Raw genomic sequence first — 22,277 nt, forward strand, 5'->3', positions numbered from 1 at the left:
TCTTCTACTTTCCCCCTCTACAACACACATGAACTTTATTCCTATCTTACATCCCTCAGCCAGCCATGCTTCACTGATCCTAAACTTAAACACTCACATAAGAAACATTCTCATCTCCTTTCACTCACCATCTTTCTTCTTCTTGTAGCTGGGGATGTCTCGCCTAACCCAGGTCCACCCTCTGCTTCCCACAGATCACTACCCCAAATGACACCTCATACACCTTGCCCACATAACCGTCTAAACCTCATTAACAGCACCTCTATTAGTACACCCCAATTCACGTGTGCCCTTTGGAATGCACGCTCAGTATGCAATAAGCTTACATATATTCACAACCTTTTTATTTCACGTTCACTTAACCTGTTAGCCCTCACTGAAACTTGACTTTCCTCCTCTAACACAACTACTGTAGCCTCTCTGTCCTATGGCAGCCTTCACTTCAGTCACACTCCCAGGCCTGGAGACAAACAAGGAGGAGGAGTAGGAATTCTCCTGTCTCCACACAGTACCTTTCACTGCATTCCTTCACCCCACTCTCTTTCCTTCTCATCTTTTGAAGTTCATGCTATTCGCCTCTTCTCCCCTATAGCTCTTCGTGTTGCAGTTATCTATCGGCCCCCTGGCCCAGCATCACAATTTCTGGACCACTTTGAAGCCTGGTGTTACAGAAGCATTAGTTATTTTGTTGTGAAGAGCTTATTTCCCAGCAGCAATGCCTGAACCAGCAAGCCAGCGCCTAAGAAGGGCTCCAAGAAAACCGTAACAAGTATCATTTCATAAAGAGTTAACTCTTTTTTTTCAGCTTTTAGAAACTATTGCCTAAATACACGTTTGCTGGCCTCAGCTCTAAGTTTAGTGATAACAAATCCCATTGTCTAATCACCTCTGGAGCCAGACTGCTAATTGATAAGATGAACTTGTAAACTTGTTATCTTAAGTACTGTAATCCTATTGTGGCCTGTCAAAGGACAGTGCTCTCTATCTAAATGTGTGATGGGGGATTTTGTGCTTCCCCCCCTCTCCCCCTGGGAGTGCCCTGTGTGCATGTAACCTTAATAAAAAGCAGGCTGGGCATCCCAGTCCTGAGTTCTTGTTTGACCCTCAATCGCAGCGTTGACTCGTTTTTGTGGGCAGAAGGGTATCCTAGCTGTACTGCAGCTAAGGGAGATTATTCTATATTTGCGAGACTCATATAGAATAGTATGGAAAGCAGCTTCTCCCCTCTTTAGCAATAGGGATCCAGGCTACTAAGCGGTCCATCTCTCAGCGAGACTAAGGGTAACCGTAACATTTGGCGGCAGCGGTGGGATTTTCCTGGATTTCCTAGGAGAGGTACAGAACGGATGGAGAGCGCTTACGAAAAATTGAAGCGTACAACCCTAAAGGATTTACTTGAAAGCAGAGGGGGGTATGCCAGCAACCGGCCGAGGAGAGAGCTGATCGCAGAATTGACCGAACTGGATCAGAGCTTCACAATGGCGGAAACACCGACCACGATTAGTGACGAAAAAAACAGGATTGTTCGGGAAAGGCTCTCATTATACGGGCCGAACCCCTCCATGGAATTGGTACAGCAGTTGATGGCGGAGGCGGACGAGGATATACGAGAGACTCGAGCCCACAAACTCAACCTAGCGAATGCACACCGCAATGCTGAAGCCCCGCAGGTAATCATCCCTGTCGAAAATGCTGGGAGGCCCAAGATACCCTATGCGGCATTTCGACCCTTCCTAGAGAGCGAGACAGGGATTGATGAATATTTGGCGGACTTCGAAAGGCAATGTGCCCTGCACCAGATTCCCAACAGAGAGTGGCCCACGATATAGCCTGGGAAACTATCCGGGCGAGCCCTGGAAGCCTTTCGTACTCTGGGTGCTGAGGAAGTGACACAGTATGAGCTAGTTAAGGAGACACTGTTGCGACAGTACGCTGTAACTCCGGACACGTATCGCCGACAGTTTCGGGGCACGGAAAAGAAGCCTAACGATACCCATATGGAATGGGCGCACCGAATGCGGAGAGCGGCAAATCACTGGCTGAGCGGAAGTAAAGCGGTGACTGGGGAGGAAATTTTACAATTGTTTCTCTTAGAACATTTTTATAATGGCATGGAACAGCAAGGGAAGGAATGGCTGCGAGACAGGCGGCCTTCTACCTTAGAAGAAGCAGCCAAATTGGCCGATGAACATTATGACTCCCGTCTTCACGAACCCATGAACTACCGAGCTCCAGCACGGGTCGAACCCAGAGAGGTTTACCGTGCACCCCCTCGTGCTGAATTCCGAGCCCCGGTGCCCACAGGGCCCATCCGACACTCAGGACCACCCAATAACAGCTCTGAGCGTCCCAGACCGACTTGCCACCGATGCAAGCAACCAGGGCATTTCATGGCTAGCTGCCCCCTTAATACGCACCAGACACCCAGGAATTACAATTACCCCTCTGGGTCCTATCGTCCGGCCCGGGCCCTCTGTGTTAACCAAGAGGCCCCTATGGAGGGATATGTGGGGCCGCTTCACGAGGCAGACCCTGTATATGCTGCCTCAGATAACCGCCAGCACCATCGGCAGAGGGTATGGCTCGAGGGGCGATCTACCGAGGGATTGCGAGACACAGGGGCTACTATCACGCTGGTACAGAGTCATTTGGTGCCAGAGCACAAGCGATCCAGACAGACTGTGGCCGTTAGAGTGGCGGGGGGGATGTGTACAAAATTCCAACAGCTAAAGTGCATCTTGATTGGGGAGCGGGAAAGGGGGCTGTGAACGTGGGCCTAATGGATAATTTACCTGCCGAAGTACTACTGGGCAACGATTTGGGCCCCATGACTTCTGCCTATGCTCCAGTATGCAACAACGAGGCGGACCCAGTGACTACACGGGCCCAAGCCCGGACGGAGCGAGAGCTCTCACCAGTGCGGGAGACACAGGTAAGACCTACCCCGACCTTGCCTGACAGGTTAGGCCCCATACCCTGGGACACCCCAGATGCTTTCGAGGCAGAGTCTAAGACTGACCCGACCTTACAAAAGTACCGGGAACGAGCAGAGACCGGAGGGGGCGGGGCAGATAACGAAACATTCTTATGGGAAAAAGGGAAACTATACCGCTGGACAGAGAAAAGGGGACAGCGTAGGCGACAGCTGGTAGTGCCCCACAAATACCGTCAAGAAATCCTCAAAATAGGCCACGACATCCCCTTAGCAGGCCACCTAGCCGTTACCAGTACCCTACACCGCATTACTCACACGTTCTTTTGGCCAGGGGTGCACGCTGACGTTAGAACTTACTGTAACACCTGTGATGTGTGTCAACGAGTAGGAAGGCAAGGCGATCACCCTAAAGCCCAGCTAGTAAATATGCCCATTGTAGAGGAACCCTTCAGCCGGGTTGCTATTGATCTAGTGGGACCACTGGCTACCCCTAGTCCCTCCGGTAAGCGATACATTCTTACCGTAGTGGACTACGCTACCAGGTACCCAGAGGCTGTCGCCCTATCCAACATACAAGCGGATACGGTAGCAAATGCACTAGTACAGGTGTTCTCCCGGGTAGGATTTCCAAAAGAAATCCTATCCGACCGAGGCACCCAATTTACGGCTGAATTGACCCAACAACTCTGGCAGGTTTGCAAAATTAAGTCCCTCCTGAGCTCCCCATACCACCCCCAGACGAACGGGCTGTGTGAGAGGTTCAATGGGACCCTCAAGCAAATGCTCAAGACGTTCACTCAGGAATACCGAGACTGGGAACGCTTCCTGCCGCACCTCCTATTTGCTTATCGGGAGGTGCCCCAGGAAACAACAGGGTTCTCTCCCTTCGAATTGCTCTACGGAAGAAAGGTACGGGGACCCCTAAACCTGATCCGGGAGCACTGGGAGGGAGAGATGGAGGCTGACGGTGTCCCCATTGTGCCATACGTGCTGGAACTCAGGGACCGAATGGAGCAATTAGCCAAATCCGTGCGGGCTAATCTCCAGTTGGCCCAGAGAATACAGAAAGTATGGTACGATCGGGGGGCCCGAAAGAGAAACTTCACCATAGGACAAAAGGTGTTAGTACTTAAGCCGGTGAAGACAGACAAATTGCAGGCGTCCTGGCAGGGTCCCTACCAGATCCTAGAGAAAAGGGGAGACACCACTTATGTGATAGCTAGCTGCCACGACAACAATCTTAGAAAGACATTCCATGTAAACATGCTCAAGGAATATTTTGAGCGACCAGAGAACGTGACGGCCTTATGTTGTTCCCCTCAGGAAGACCCCGACAGTTTACCCATTCCAGACCTATTAGAAAAGAGCCTCCCCACAGGTATAGTGGTGCAGGTTCAGATAGGGGACCGACTTAGCCCCACTGAAAGGGAGCAGCTCAACCAACTCCTCCAGTCCAAACACCTCACCTTCTCCCCGAAGCCAGGGTACACTACTTTAACCACCCACCAGGTAGATACTCCGGGACAAGCTCCCTTGCGCCAGGCTCCGTACCGAATCCCCGAAGCAGTTAGGACAGGAATGAAGAAGGAGATCGATGAGATGCTCCAGCTCAGGGTAATTGAGCCCTCCGATAGTCCCTGGGCCTCCCCAGTTGTCTTGGTGCCCAAGAAAGATGGGACCACCCGGTTCTGCGTAGACTATCGGAGGCTCAATGAAAATACCGTGACGGACGCTTACCCTATGCCCAGGGTAGACGAGCTACTCGATCGTATAGCCAGGGGAAATTACCTGACCACTATTGACCTCTGCAAAGGTTACTGGCAGATTCCCCTGGCCCCGGAGGCTATCCCCAAGTCGGCATTCGTCACCCCATTCGGCTTATATCAGTTTAGGGTAATGCCGTTTGGGATGAAGAATGCCCCAGCTACATTCCAGCCCTTGGTGGATAGGCTCCTGGATGGCTTCCAGAGTTTTGCTTGCACCTACCTGGACGACATAGCGATCCACAGTGAGTCCTGGGAGGACCACTTAGCTCATGTGGGAATGGTTCTGGATCAGATCCGGGCTGCTGGCCTGACTCTGAAGCCAGAAAAATGCCACTTTGGGATGGCCGAGGTACAGTACCTGGGTCACCGGGTGGGGTGTGGAAAGCAGCAACCAGAGCCGGCCAAAATAGAAGCTGTCGCCAATTGCCCACCCCCATCACTAAGACTCAGGTCCTAGCCTTCCTGGGCATGGCAGGGTACTATAGACGGTTCGTACCAGACTACAGCACACTTGCCAAACCCCTGACTGACTTGACCAAGAAGAACTTACCTCGACAGGTCCTGTGGTCTCCCCACTGTGAAACGGCTTTCCAGGCTCTCAAAAATGCTCTAATTAACGCTCCTGTCTTGGCGGCCCCAGCCCTTAACAAACGTTTTATCGTCCATACAGATGCTTCCATGTTCGGGCTGGGTATCATAGACGTCAACAGATTGATTTGTAATTTGGCGATAGACATCCTAAAACCACTGGCATACGTTCTGGATCATGGGTTACCACTAATTTCACTGACCTCTCATTTAGTGAAACTTGTGATTTGATATCGCTTAGTGATCTTTCTTTAGAAGGCTCTGTAGGGGATATGGATACTAAAATAAACCAAGTAGGTGGTTGTAAACCACCATCAGACTTCTATCCCATTTACAGTAGAGGCCCACTACTAGAAAAAATTCTATAACAGGATTGAGAAAGATTTAAGATCCCTAGCTGCACAAAATAAAGCCACAACTCACAATATGAACAGGGAGGAAAAAGTAGCTCTGGAAGAGCTACAAAGTGATCCTAGTGTGGTTATAAGGCAAGCGGACAAGGGGGGTTCAGTGATGCTGTTAAACAGAGTGGATTATATCGAAGAGGCATTACGCCAACTTAATGGATACCTAAAGCTCCAATCTAATCCCATTAACGTTTACCAGAGGGAGTTGTTGCACCTTTTGGATGAGGGTTTAGAAATGGGACATATAGGGGCCCATTTATCAAGCTCCGGATGGAGCATGAGGGCAAATTTCACAGATTCTTTTCAGACATTCGTAGAGAGGGTAGCATCTTTCTTATTGACCCATTACTTTTTTTAATTCAATGGATCCTTTTATCTCCAGAGATGCGGCACAGCTATGAGGGCTAAATTTGCCCCTTCCTATGCCAACCTGTACATGGGTTGGTGGGAGCTGTCCTGCATCTTTGAGGAGGCAAATCCATTTCGAGAAAACATTTTATAGACGCTTTATTGATGACCTGCTGATCATCTGGCAGGGAGATTATAATCTGATTGGAGATTTTGTGGATGTGATAAATGAGAATGATCTAGGCTTACAATTTACCTTTGAACATCATAGTAGAGAAATACATTTTCTTGATCTACTGCTAAGGGTTAAGGAGGATGGTAAAATCAAAACCGATCTTTATAGAAAACTTATTTCAGGCAATTCCTTGCTTCATGCAAAATGCCATCATCCGAAGCATGTACCCTATGCCATCACTAAGGGCCAATTTACAAGGGTAAAGAGGAATTGCTCTGATTAAGTTAACTATAATGTTTGCAAAAATTAACTAAGTGACCGCCTCAAACAGAGGGGTTATCCAACAAGAACTATTAACAGGGCCAACAATTAGGTAGATAGGTTAGACAGATCCTCTCTTATTAGAGATAAGGTAGTGGACACAAGCACGAGGACATCTGATAAAAGTGTTACCTTTGTGCCATCACACCTTTATTAAAAACAAAAAATAATAAAAAGTCCACAAGTCAAATAATAAGCCAGGAGTCAAAGCCAGACCTGGTAGTCAGACGAGCCGAGTCAGGAGCCAAAGCGAATAGTCATACGAGCCAAGTCAGGAGCCAAAGCGAGTAGTCAGACGAGCCGGAATCAGGAACAAGGAGAACAGCAGAGTCCGGAACAAGCCAGGGATCAGGAACCAGGAGAGACGTCAGACAGCCAGGTAATACACTGGAACAGGAACTCTCACAAATAGGTCTGAGACAACGCAAGGCCAAAGCATACTGAACATAGGCCCTTTAAATAACAAGTGATGACATCATAATTCTGAGACTGCAACCTGTCTCACATTGATGAGAATATTGTAGCACCACCATGGGGCATATTTATCAAGCTCCGTATGGATGCCTCGTGTTTCTGGCGAGCCTTCAGGCTCGCCAGAAACACCAAGTTATGAAGCAGCGGTCTAAAGACTGCTGCTCCATAACCTGTCCGCTTGCTCTGAGGCCGTGGACAGCAATCAACCCGATCAGATACGATTGGGTTGATTGACACCCCCTGCTGCCGCAAATCTGCAGGGGTCGGCATTGCACCAGCAGTTCACCAGAACTGCTTGTGCAATGCTGAATGCAGAGAGCGTATGCTGTCCGCATTCAGCAATGTCTGTCGGACATGATCTGCTGATCGGATCATGTCGGACAGACATTTGATAAATAGGCCCCTATACAAAGGTATAGGGGCCTATTTATCAAATGTCTGTCCGACATGCCTCAAATAAGCCTTGTATCTAAGGGGGTTTGTATATATATATATATATATATATATATATATATATATATATATATATAAACGATAGATAGTTAGAGCCCAGCACTATAAATTTCAATAGTGGCTTCCTGCCTGTGTGCCCGTTACTGTGGAGTATCAGCCACACTCCAGAAAATACAGTCCATATATACAAAGTGTAACAGCACCACAGCACAGTCTTGCTTCTTTAGAGGTGAAAAATTCTTTTATTCAGGTACAACAACCATAAAATTTGATAGGTTCTTGGGAGTTTGTACTCACGACAGGACAGAGGGTTTAGGAATCAGAGGATAGGAGAGCAATTTGAGAAACAAAGGTTCTCACCTTTTTGGCGCCTGTGGTCTCCTTTCCTCATAGTTCCGGTCCTTGCTCCGTCCACAATCGCTTTCAAACTCCCGGGTTTCGGCACCAAATTGTTGAAGAAAAAATTAACATCAGACAGCTGTTCCAAATTAATAAGGTTATAATTGTACAATTAAACAGATTACAACAAAATGACAACAGGTCATTTCACATAGTAATACAAGTGTGTGTGGCACGCAGCATTAGATAGCAACCGTGTCTCTCTTTTATAGGCCATGTTCGGTGTTTCCTCACAGTAAGAACCTTGTGGTCTTTTGTTATCTTGTCCATACAAACTTTGGGTGTTACTGTAGCTGAAAATACTTACTTTGCATACACAGCAGTTTCTGTACTAGCTGAAGTGACATAAAAATGTCATGTCATTCTTACACATGAGAAAAATATATACAGAATTAAAAAATATTTTTCCTTAACACATGCTAAGATTGATATTGTACTGTAATTACTTCCTATTTCAGGACACCTACTACATGCAAAAATGGGGGACAGCAATGGGCTTCAATGTAGCCCCCTCATATGCCAATTTGTTTATGAGTGGTTTTGAGAACAAATTTGTCTACAATAGTCAGCCATTCATCAGCAGCTGTAAGCTCTGGCTAAGATATATAGATGACATTTTTGGCATATGGGGGGCTCATTTGAGTCCTTACTTCAGTTTGTTGAGGACATTAATACCTCTATGGCGGGCATTAGGTTTACAATCACATATTCTAGTCAACAGGTTAAATTTCTGGACACCACTGTCTACAAACAGGGTTCAAAGTTGAGTACTGATCTTTATACTAAGCCAACGGACAGGAACACATTGCTAAGATATGAGAGTTTTCACCCAGAAACTGTATTCAGATCTATACCCAGGAGCCAGTTATTGCGCACAAAGAGAATAGTCCAAGAACAGGATATATTGCCAGAAAGATTGAGATCTATGGGCAATAAATTTATCCAAAGAGGATACCCAGAAGAGATAGTGGCTAGGAATATTGAGTTAGAAAAAACTCGAGAAAAAATTCAAAAAAAGCAAACTAAAAACATATTAAAAATAGCACAGTAAATGGATCTAATAGATTGGTCTTTTCTATGGAATATAGTGATCTGAGTAGTGATGTTTTTAGAATAGTAAGAAAGTATTGGCATTTACTATCAAAATATAATCCAGAAGTAGAATCTTTCAAATTACCCCCTATGGGTTAAAAATCTTAGGGACAATATTGTTAGTGCTGATGTAGGTACTGCTAAATCATCTAATGTTAATTACTTAACTACACCAAATAAGGGATGTTATCCCTGTTTTCATTGTGCTCAATGTAATTCTATAATAAAAGGCAAATACCTGGCACAGAATGATAAAAGGAAACAATATATTATAAATGGATTATATACATGCCAGACCAACTATGTAATTTATCTACTTAAATGCTGTCAGGAATGGTACCTGTACCTTTAACTCAATTTTATTTATTCCTGCTCCTCCCCCTTCCACCTGCCGATTAATCTGTTTAGACTACCTGAATCTCATGTGAGAGGACGCTATTCTGAACCTCTTGGCTACTTCCATACTTGTTAATCTTTAACACTGACTTTATTCTCCTACTTGGATAAGGTTTTCCACCTAAGTTACGCTTACTCTGATAAGCAAGTTGTCAATACTTCGAATCCAATCATCTGTGCGGATTAACCGCTAACTAAAGTATTTTCTACTGTGGCTTGCTCCCTTAACAAAGACTCACCGGCTTTTCGACTCCACTGCAGAGGGATTACAAATACTGTTCGCGGGTCATTCCCGCTCACGACTAACTCCGTCTCAACTCTAGCACCGGGCAGCCTGCCAGCAAGCGCTCTCTGTGATAGGACTCCAGCAACACACCTCCGTTCTGCCTTCCATTTACTGCACGATAGTCCCGGCACAGGAAGGGCTTACGCTGACTGCCTGTCAGCTGTTTCTGTGAACTGCACACAGGCTGAACAGAAGCGCTGCAGCTGCAGCACAGACACGTCTCCTATTACTAAGGTACCCATTCTATTTCTATGACAAACTGTATCTTTTCCATAACTGGTACAATTGAACTGTAAAGGTATCTAATTAACTCTGACACAAGGAAACATCTATATCAGTCCTAAAGGACACTATAAACCCCTAAACTTACAGGAGTATATCAGAGACTAACTACAATCAGTAATTCAGGTGACACCTTTTACTCCAGTAACAAGAGATTAAGTTACACATCTAAACTCTCACTCATACACCTTAAAGTGACAGTCTGCAGTTGAGATCCTACTACATTAAGGGTTACAGCACCCTGACATATTAATCGGCCGACTATGGATCCAGCAGACCTGCCTACGGTCGTATACAATTTATCTCAGCAGGTTGAGCAACTCTCTCAAGGAATGAGGGAGCTTCAATTACAAAATGATAGGCTCAGAGCTGCCGTTAGGGATAACATCCCAGAACCCCAGGTCTGTCTACCTGAACGGTTTGCAGGAGACAGGAAGCTATTCAGGCAGTTCAAGAATGCCTGCTATTTATTGTTCCAGATGAAGCCTAGGACATACAGTACAGAAAGACTCAAGGTCATGACTGTTATTTCCTTCCTCTCTGGAGAACCTAGGGTATGGGCGGATACCTTTCTAGAGAATGAAGACCCTATCTTGGGTTCACTCACTGACTTTTTCTCTGCAATGAGCACCCTTTATGAGGATACCCAAAAACAGCTGACAGCTGAGGCAAAGATGCGATCACTCAGACAGGGTAGACGTCCTGTAGAGGAGTATTTATCTGAGTTTAAACTCTATACCAAGGATTCAGAGTGGAGTGAGATCGCTCTTCGTAACCAATACCGCCTAGGACTCTCAGACAGCCTTAAAGATGAGCTAGCCCGTACCGAATTACCAAGAGGCCTAGAGGATCTCATGACACTCAGTATTCAGATAGATAGGAGACTCCGCGAGAGAAGATCCGAATGACAGCAGACAGAAGGTACCCAAAGGTACTACCCAGCACCCCAACCCAAGGATACTTCCACACCTATGGAGATTGGGTTTACCAAAGGACCTCTCACGCTCGAAGAAAGGCACAGAAGACAACAGAAGAATCTCTGTATGTACTGTGCCTCTCCAACTCATCTCGTAAAAGAATGCCCTCTACTACAGCGTCAGAAAAGAAGTAAGCCAAAAATTGTATATAACTGCATGACAAATAAGATCCTGAATGCAGCTTACTGTACCATGTCTCTCTCTTTACAGTGGGATCAGCAAGTGCTACAAGCTGAAGCAATTGTCGACTCAGGAGCTTACTCCAATTTTCTTGACTTAACACTTGTAAATAACAATAAAATACCACTAATTCTGAAAGCAAACCCAGTTTCTATTCGTGTTATTGATGGTACATATGTTTCTTCTGGTCCTGTAACCCATCACACCATCCCTCTTAAGGTCACTATGGGTGATGGTCATACCGAATACATCACTTTCGACGTCATTCCCTCACCGCTATATTCTGTGGTATTGGGTCTTTCATGGTTACAAAAACACCATCCCACCATATCCTGGCAAACACTTCAAGTTGACTTAAATTCGACGTACTGCCGTAACACCTGTTACCCACATCAACAACTCCTCCACATCTCACAAGGTACCATACCCCATGAATACGCTGAGTATATGGACGTATTCAATAAGAAACAAGCAGAACACCGTATATACGATTGTCCTATCGATCTACTACCCGGATCTACCATACCCTATGGGCACATATACCCACTATCTCAACCTGAATTGGAACACCTTAAGGAATACCTTGATGAGAACCTAAAAAAGGGATTCATCAGACCCTCTACCTCTCCTGCTGGAGCAGGTTTGTTCTTTGTGAGGAATAAGGATAAGTCCCTAAGGCCCATAATCGATTATAGAGAATTGAACAGAAGGACCAAGAAGAATAGATATCCACTTCCACTTATACCTGAACTTGTCGAGCGGTTAAGTAAAGCAACTGTTTACACGAAACTGGACCTCAGGGGCGCCTACAATCTTGTACGGATCAGGGAGGGCGATGAATGGCTCACCGCATTTAGGACCCGCTATGGGCTTTATGAATATACGGTGATGCCGTTCGGGCTCTGCAACGCCCCGGCCACGTTCCAATATTTCATTAATGATATTTTCAGGGATTTATTGGATGTGTGCCTTGTCATTTACCTCGATGACATCCTGATCTACTCTGATAACCTGCAAGACCACAAGAAGCATGTAAGGTGGGTCCTAGAACGCCTTAGAACACATCGACTTTATGCCAAGCTGGAAAAATGTACCTTTCATACTCATGAAATCACCTTTCTAGGCTACAAGATATCCTCATCCGGAGTACAAATGGAGGAGGGGAAAATAGAAGCTGTACAAAACTGGTCTATACCCACTTCCAAAAAAGATGTACAAAGGTTTTTAGGATTCGCCAACTTCTATAGGAAGTTCATTAAAGGGTTCTCCAATATAGCCAGACCACTCAGTGCCCTCACAGGCTCTCACACACCTTTCCGATGGCACCCAGAAGCTCAAACGGCTTTCGACAACCTTAAGAAATCATTCACATCCGCTCCCATTCTACAATTTCCAGACACTGGTCTACAGTTCATCTTGGAGGTGGATGCCTCAGATTATGCCCTAGGTGCCATACTGTCCCAAAGAAAATCCCCCACAGATCCCATACACCCAGTCGCTTTTTATTCAAGACTCATGACTCCCCCTGAACGTAACTATCCCATTGGGGAGAAAGAGCTTCTTGTTATAAAGGCATCCCTGGAACACTGGAGACACCTACTCGAGGGAGCTTCTTTGCCGATTCTTATATATACAGATCACCGTAATCTTGAATACCTCCAATCAAGTAAAGCCCTGTCGGCACGTCAGGTATGTTGGAGTCTGTTCTTCACAAGATTCCAATTCCACATCACGTACCGACCTGGAGCTAAAAACGGTAAGGCTGATTCTTTGTCCAGACAGTTTCCTCGTCCAACCCAACCATCAACTGTCCAACCCATACTCGCACCCCATCAATTCATTGGGGTAGTAAGGAATTCCACCTTATCCTTAAAGTCACATCAAGAAAAAGATACCTCTCTTCCAGCTTTGGACCAACAAATAGACTCCAGGGGTATAGCTCATGTACATGGAAAGATTTACATACCCCCTACTTTAAGAGATGACATACTCCGTGACCATCATGATTCCCCTCTGGCAGGACATCCAGGGATCACTAAGACGACCGAACTTGTCAAGAGGAACTATTGGTGGCCTAACATCCATCAATCTGTTGACCAGTTTATCAAGAGTTGTCATGTATGTGCTGTATCGAAAACGGAAAAGGCTAAACCGTATGGCTTGTTAAAACCTTTTCCTATTCCAGACAGACCCTGGCATACAGTAGGAATGGATTTCATAGTCGATTTACCAGCATCCAACCAGTCGACTACGATCATGGTAGTTGTGGACATACTAACCAAAATGGCACACTTTATCCCTTACAAAAAACTACCAACCGCTGCAGAAACCTCCAAGTTATTTCTTTCACATATAGTCCGAATACATGGCTTGCCGTCCGTTATAATATCCGATAGAGGATCCCAATTCACTTCAAAGTTCTGGAAACAATTGTGTAAGGTTCTCGATATAGACCATCGCTACAGCACCGCGTTCCATCCCCAAACCAACGGACAGACGGAACGCGTCAATCAGTGGATTGAACAATACATTAGATGCTATTGTTCCCATCAACAGGATGAGTGGATGACCAACTTACCTATGGCGGAATTCGCCTATAATAACACATTAAACAGCTCTACTAAGAGTACTCCGTTCTACGCCAACTACGGATATCATCCAACCTTCCATCTTCATCCCCATCTCAACACTACCTCACCTGTAGTAGATGACACGACTAACTCACTTCTTGAAGTGTTCACCTTCCTCAAGGAGAACGTTCATGCAGCCCAGCAGCGGCAAAAATTTCACTTTGATAAGAAGAGACGCCCACCACCCAACTATCAAGTGGGTGATCTAGTTTGGTTGTCCACTCGCCACTTGAAGCTTAAAACTCCTACTCGAAAATTTTCCCATCTCTTCATTGGTCCCTACAAAGTCATCAAAGTCGTTAATGAAAACGCTGTGACCCTCATGCTACCAACTGAACTCCCTGTTCATCCCACATTCCATGTTTCTTTGTTGAAACCTTATGTACCCACTCGGCAACAGGCTCTTTCTTCCGATAACCCACCTGTCTTACAGGAGGAGGCTGCTTATGAAGTTTCTGATATACTCGATTCCAGACTCTCCCGAGGGGTATTGCAATACCTGGTTCATTGGAAGGGCTACTCACATGATGAGGATTCTTGGGAACCCTCATCCAACATCAACGCCTCACTTTTGATTGGCCGTTTCCATAGGCTCCATCCGGAAAAACCTGCTGTAACTGCTGCGGTGCAGCACCTTTGACGGGGGGACCTGTCAGGAATGGTACCTGTACCTTTAACTCAATTTTATTTATTCTTGCTCCTCCCCCTTCCACCTGCCGATTAATCTGTTTAGACTACCTGAATCTCATGTGAGAGGACGCTATTCTGAACCTCTTGGCTACTTCCATACTTGTTAATCTTTAACACTGACTTTATTCTCCTACTTGGATAAGGTTTTCCACCTAAGTTACGCTTACTCTGATAAGCAAGTTGTCAATACTTCGAATCCAATCATCTGTGCGGATTAACCGCTAACTAAAGTATTTTCTACTGTGGCTTGCTCCCTTAACAAAGACTCACCGGCTTTTCGACTCCACTGCAGAGGGATTACAAATACTGTTCGCGGGTCATTCCCGCTCACGACTAACTCCGTCTCAACTCTAGCACCGGGCAGCCTGCCAGCAAGTGCTCTCTGTGATAGGACTCCAGCAACACACCTCCGTTCTGCCTTCCATTTACTGCACGATAGTCCCGGCACAGGAAGGGCTTACGCTGACTGCCTGTCAGCTGTTTCTGTGAACTGCACACAGGCTGAACAGAAGCGCTGCAGCTGCAGCACAGACACGTCTCCTATTACTAAGGTACCCATTCTATTTCTATGACAAACTGTATCTTTTCCATAACTGGTACAATTGAACTGTAAAGGTATCTAATTAACTCTGACACAAGGAAACATCTATATCAGTCCTAAAGGACACTATAAACCCCTAAACTTACAGGAGTATATCAGAGACTAACTACAATCAGTAATTCAGGTGACACCTTTTACTCCAGTAACAAGAGATTAAGTTACACATCTAAACTCTCACTCATACACCTTAAAGTGACAGTCTGCAGTTGAGATCCTACTACATTAAGGGTTACAGCACCCTGACAAATGCCTATGTGGGCTTTGCTATATTGGCGAGACCACCCAGGCCGCCAGGGATAGGTTTAGCCAACATAAGGCCTCTATTAAATCTAAAGATCTATCATTACCTGTATCTGCACATTTCACACAGATGGGACATACAGTTAGCCAACTTCGCTTTCAAATCATAGACCATATCCCCATGCATAGAAGAGGGGGAAATAGGGAATTAAAGCTAAAGCAAAAAGAAGTATGGTGGATTAAACGTTTGAATACTTTACACCCTTATGGTCTGAATAGGGATTATGATTTGTATTTGTTTTTATGAGACATTTTTTCTTCTTTCTTTTTAATATGTTATGTGGTCTGGTGCCACCAGGGGGCTCTTAGGTAAGGAAAATTGTAATACCTGGACAGGTATGAGTTAACCTAATTAACTTACAGCATCAAACCCTGATTGACTCAGTTACCCTTTTTAAATGTTTGTTCATTTGTCTTTTAAATATGCATGAATAAGGACCATGTAGGTCCGAAACGTCGCCTTTTTATGGTTGTTGTACCTGAATAAAAGAATTTTTCACCTCTAAAGAAGCAAGACTGTGCTGTGGTGCTGTTACACTTTGTATATATGGACTATATTTTCTGGAGTGTGGCTGATACTCCACAGTAACGGGCACGCAGGCTGGAAGCCACTATTGAAAATTATGGTGCTGGGCTCTAACTATCTATCGTTTATCTATGGAATCAGCTGAGCAACGTGCACCTGCAGCGAGTGAAGACACTATGGAGGGTAAACAACCATCTATGTTTTCCTATTCGGACATTGATGCTGCACGCATCACTTCCCTATCCCTTGGATCAAGGAATTTTCTAAGGGATACTGCTGAAGTTGATATTAAGAAGGAATACGAAAAAACAAAAACAAAATTGATATCCCTGGAACTGCATTCAGTTACACTTGCAGAATACTATCGTATTAAAAGTATCCCTAGGGGCTTAAGGGTGAAATTGAGACCTACCATCCTGGCTAATAATGATACCTATAAAAATAAGCTTGAAAGTATATTGAACAAATGTTCTTTTGACTTAATTGTCATGACGGTGGAATGCCTGCAAATTGAAATTGAAAAGCAGAAAAAGGCTGTACAAGACACAGAACGAGCCATGGAAACTAAGCTTACCCTCGAGATGTTAAAGACCACCAAAGATGAAATCGATGCATTGTTATCCCAGTATCGCCTAGAACTTGAAGAGAGAAAAAGGGTTAAGTTCGTGAGAGACGAGCTGGATTACGTTAACCATCGAGTATACCATTGGTCACATGACAATGCGTCCAGGTCACGTGAGGGCCTATGCTGGAGGAGAACGCCAAGAGCAATAACGGATCAGGATCAGAATAAAGCCGAAAGCACATCATCCGGGGAGAGTTTTTTAGACTCCGGTTCGGAAGGAGACACCGGAGGGGAGGGCGGAAGCATCGACGACCAAAGAGAGCCCAGGATGTTTACATGCAGTGCTTGGAACCAGCAGCGGCAACCATACCGGCCGCACAGACAGCAGAGAGGAGGGAGACATTGATGGGGCATGAGAAGGTAACAACACATATAAATGAACTGCCTGAAATTAACTCCCCTGTGTCTGAAGAAGAAAATCTTGTCGTTAATATCTCTAGATATAACCTTACAGAGAATGAACTGAGTCTCCTGATGAAAGGACTGTCGTTTTGCCCAGTTAAAGATCATGATGATTTTGAGATTGATAAAGATCTCTATAAATTTTTCAGGACATTAAGGCTAAAAGCATTATATGGTGGTAGTAATATGGCTAAATTGTGTGATCAAAATGTAATAAATGAAGAAGTAATGCAGAATGATTGCTTTAATTTGAAAATGCTGAATTTATATAAAAAGTCCTCATTTATACCCCCCACAAGTAATTTTGGTATTGAAACTTTTGTTAAGTTTGTCCAACAAGACGTTGCTAGTCTAGTAAAGAAAGCAAAGTAATAAAAACATCACAATAAAAAATGCTGACAAGGGCGGAGCCATAGTAATATTAGACACTGATTACTATATCCAGGAAATTCTCCAACAATTATCAGATGGGGGAGTTTACGAAATATTAGATCACAATCCCCTCACAGAGATACAAAGTGAGCTTAAAGGAATCCTGGATAGAGCCTTGGGACGTAACATTATTTCTAAACAGATTTATGAATTCCTGTTTAACAAATTTCCAATTACACCAATTTTCTATATGTTGCCCAAGGTGCATAAAAACCTTACTCACCCCCCTGGACGCCCTATTGTGGCCTGTACTGATTCTGTGTTTTCCAATACCTCAATCTTTCTAGACAAGATTCTTTTTCCTTTGGTCAAACAACAAAAATCATTTATTAAAGACACAAATTATTTTTTTTAAAAACTTGCAGAGGTTGAAATAGAGGAAACATGTTTAATCTTTACACTTGATGTAGTAAACCTTTATACCTCAATTCCACATGAGGCTGGTTTAACAACTGTTAAAAGCTTCTTAAGTGAAAGTAAATTATATCATCTATCTCCGATTGATTTTGTTGATGACATGCTAAGATTGATATTGTACTGTAATTACTTCCTATTTCAGGACACCTACTACATGCAAAAATGGGGGACAGCAATGGGCTCCAATGTAGCCCCCTCATATGCCAATTTGTTTATGAGTGGCTTTGAGAACAAATTTGTCTACAATAGTCAGCCATTCATCAGCAGCTGTAAGCTCTGGCTAAGATATATAGATGACATTTTTGGCATATGGGGGGGCTCATTGGAGTCCTTACTTCAGTTTGTTGAGGACATTAATACCTCTATGGCGGGCATTAGTTTTACACTCACATATTCTAGTCAACAGGTTAACTTTCTGGACACCACTGTCTACAAACAGGGTACAAAGTTGAGTACTGATCTTTATACTAAGCCAACGGACAGGAACACATTGCTAAGATATGAGAGTTTTCACCCAGAAACTGTATTCAGATATATACCCAGGAGCCAGTTATTGCGCACAAAGAGAATAGTCCAAGACCAGGATATATTGCCAGAAAGATTGAGATCTATGGGCAATAAATTTATCCAAAGAGATAGTGGCTAGGAATATTGAGGAGTTAGAAAAAACTCGAGAAAAAATTCCAAAAAAGCAAACTAAAAAACATCTTAAAAATAGCACAGTAAATGGATCTAATAGATTGGTCTTTTCTATGGAATATAGTGATCTGAGTAGTGATGTTTTTAGAATAGTAAGAAAGTATTGGCATTTACTATCAAAATATAATCCAGAAGTAGATTCTTTCAAATTACCCCCTATGCCCTCATATAGAAGGGTTAAAAATCTTAGGGACAATATTGTTAGTGCTGATGTAGGTACTGCTAAATCATCTAATGTTAATTACTTAACTACACCAAATAAGGGATGTTACCCCTGTCTTCATTGTGCTCAATGTAATCCTATAATAAAAGGCAAATACCTGGCACAGAATGATAAAAGGAAACAATATATTATAAATGGATTCTATACATGCCAGACCAACTATGTAATTTATCTACTTAAATGCCCATGTGGGCTTTGCTATATTGGCGAGACCACCCAGGCCGCCAGGGATAGGTTTAGCCAACATAAGGCCTCTATTAAATCTAAAGATCTATCATTACCTGTATCTGCACATTTCACACAGATGGGACATACAGTTAGCCAACTTCGCTTTCAAATCATAGACCATATCCCCATGCATAGAAGAGGGGGTAATAGGGAATTAAAGCTAAAGCAAAAAGAAGTATGGTGGATTAAACGTTTGAATACTTTACACCCTTATGGTCTGAATAGGGATTATGATTTGTATTTGTTTTTATGAGACATTTTTTCTTCTTTCTTTTTAATATGTTATGTGTTCTGGTGCCACCAGGGGGCTCTTAGTTCAGCTTCAGAAGTGGATTGTAAACAGTGCTTGCGGTGTTAGCAGCAGGACGGGGCCATTGTGTGAAGCACCACAGTGCCCCTGGAGCTCCCACGGGAGCGGTGCACACCGATTACAAGGTACTGTAGATATCTCTCTTGCCTACAACCGAAAATCCCCCCTCCGGCTCTCTCTTTCTCCTTGATTCAGATTCACACTGAGCATTGAGCATCAGAGTGGAAAGAACTTTAATTGGTTTGTTTGGTGTCTCTGCACTGTTACGCTTGGATCCTAAACACAAGTGTGGAAATTGTATATTGCTTGGGGTACGATAAAACTGTTATTCACAACCTAAGTACTTTTGCACACTTGACTTTCACCTGGAATGTTAATGCACTTTATATATGTGAAATGACTTGCATTTAATTGGATCCTACTGAGGCTGCTTTCTCTTTTACGTATAACCTATGCTGTTATTTGACTTTATATTTAGTCACACATTTAGAGCTTCTTCACTCTCTTGTCACACTCGTGCCTTCCCCACTGGCCCATCTTAGCTGAACTTTTACTCTCAGGCCCTTGCTGCCCAAGAAAAAACAATTCTGATAGTTTCTAGCCATACTAAATGTTTTTCAACAGCTATTCAAGGGTTAAAATTATTTATAACCACACTTCCCGACTGATTCACACTTGTGTCTTCCACTCTAGCCCATCTTGGCTGATTTTCTTTCTTTCTGGCCTCTTGCTGCACAAGAAAAAACAATTCTGATAGTTTCTAGCCATACTAAATGGTTTTCAACAGCTTTTCAAGAGTTAAAATTATTTATAAATAAAAAGAGAGAAGTGCTCAACCTGGGAATGAACAATAGCATAATAGCTTGTTCTATGGCTAGTTACCACCCAAGAAGCCTTGTTTGCTCAACATGTGCCTTTCACAGAGAACTTTCCTGAAGCATATCAGTCTGATCCTCACTTAAAGGGACAGTCTACACCAGAATTCTTATTGTTTTAAAAGATAGATAATCCCTTTATTACCCATTCACCAGTTTTGCATAACCAACACAGTTATATTAATATACTTTTAACCTCTGTGATTATCTTGTATCTAAGCCTCTGCAAACTGCCCCTTTAGTTCAGTTCTTTTGACAGACTTGCAGTTTAGCCAATCAGTGCCTGCTCCCAGATAACTTCACGTGCACAAGCACAGTGTTATCTATATGAAATACATGAACCAACTCCCTCTAGTGGTGAAAAACTATTAAAATGCATTCTGAAAAGAGGTGGCCTTCAAGGTCTAATAAATTAGCATATGAACCTCCAAGGTTAAGCTTTCAACTAAGTATACCAAGAGAACAAAGCAAAATTGGTGATAAAAGTAAATTGGAAAATTGTTTAAATACCAGGCAATCCCTCTCTGAACCAGAGAAACAGCAAAACCCCAGACGTACGTTTTGACCTATTGTGGGCCTCGTCAGTGAGGTGCAGCCATATCCCTCTAGGCAAAGTGCAAAGACACAGCAGCACCACTTTTAATCTCCAAAGTTGTATTTTATTCCATTCATAGGGTAGCAAAAAGTAAAAACAGAACAACATTTTGGGTTAAACACCCTTAATCATGTTCATGCAGTGTATACAAACATTACTGCCCTGAAATAACTACAGACAGGTGAGACCACACCTCCTTTATTAACACTGTTAATACATTTCAGTAGTACACCTTCATATATACTGACCCCTAGTGGCACAGTGTTATCTATATGAAATACATGAACCAACTCCCTCTAGTGGTGAAAAACTATTAAAATGCATTCTGAAAAGAGGTGGCCTTCAAGGTCTAATAAATTAGCATATGAACCTCCAAGGTTAAGCTTTCAACTAAGTATACCAAGAGAACAAAGCAAAATTGGTGATAAAAGTAAATTGGAAAATTGTTTAAATACCAGGCAATCCCTCTCTGAACCAGAGAAACAGCAAAACCCCAGACATACGTTTTGACCTATTGTGGGCCTCGTCAGTGAGGTGCAGCCATATCCCTCTAGGCAAAGTGCAAAGACACAGCAGCACCACTTTTCATCTCCAAAGTTGTATTTTATTCCATTCATAGGGTAGCAAAAAGTAAAAACAGAACAACATTTTGGGTTAAACACCCTTAATCATGTTCATGCAGTGTATACAAACATTACTGCCCTGAAATACCTACAGACAGGTGAGACCACACTTCCTTTATTAACACTGTTAATACATTTCAGTAGTACACCTTCATATATACTGACCCCTAGTGGTCTACACCTTAATTAATTTATTCTTATATAAAAAATCTTTTTTTTCACTAAAACATAAACACAAAACACTATGTACACAGACATGGAATGCAGCAGATCAAATTTACAGAATTAGTCAATGACAATGTACCAATTCTCACATAACAATAAATCCCTTGTCCCAGAAATAAGCCTTTACATAAATACACTCAGATCAATTTCCCTATTCATCCCTTTAGGAATCAATTACTCTAATGTATCTATTCAAAAAGCTTCACACCTCTTAAGAAGTAGCTCCCTATTGCCTCCTCTCCTAGGTATGGGTATATAGTCAATAATTTGAAATCTCAACTGTGAGATAGTATGACCTTTTTCCAAAAAATTATGTGCAACAGGAGCATTATGGTCCTTGGTCCTAATATTGGATTTATGCTGAAGAATTCTATCCCTGACCCGTTGGGTCATCTCGCCAATATAAATTAGGCCACATGGACACTTAATTAGATATATTACAAAGGTGGCATTACAATTGTAATACCCTTTAATCCTGAAATGCTGACCCATTAAGAGATGAGTAAATATATCTCCCTTAATTAAATTATTACAATTTTAGCAATTGAGCCAAGGAAAACAGCCATCATTCTTTGAAGTTATAAAACCCTGTCTACTTTTCTTTTTGTTACCTACATCTGCCCTAATTAGCTTATCTCTTAAACTAGGGAGTCTAGTATATGCAGGCATAAGTGGTTGTCTAAAGGCTTTAACCTCTGGGTTACACTCACTTAAAATGTGCCAATGCTTACGTAATATCCTTTGAATCTTTGGGCTAAAGGCATTATATTCTGAGACAAATACCATTCTGTCAGGCT

The sequence above is a fragment of the Bombina bombina genome, chromosome 7, assembly GCF_027579735.1.
Source record: "Bombina bombina isolate aBomBom1 chromosome 7, aBomBom1.pri, whole genome shotgun sequence".
NCBI classification, from domain to species: domain Eukaryota; kingdom Metazoa; phylum Chordata; class Amphibia; order Anura; family Bombinatoridae; genus Bombina; species Bombina bombina.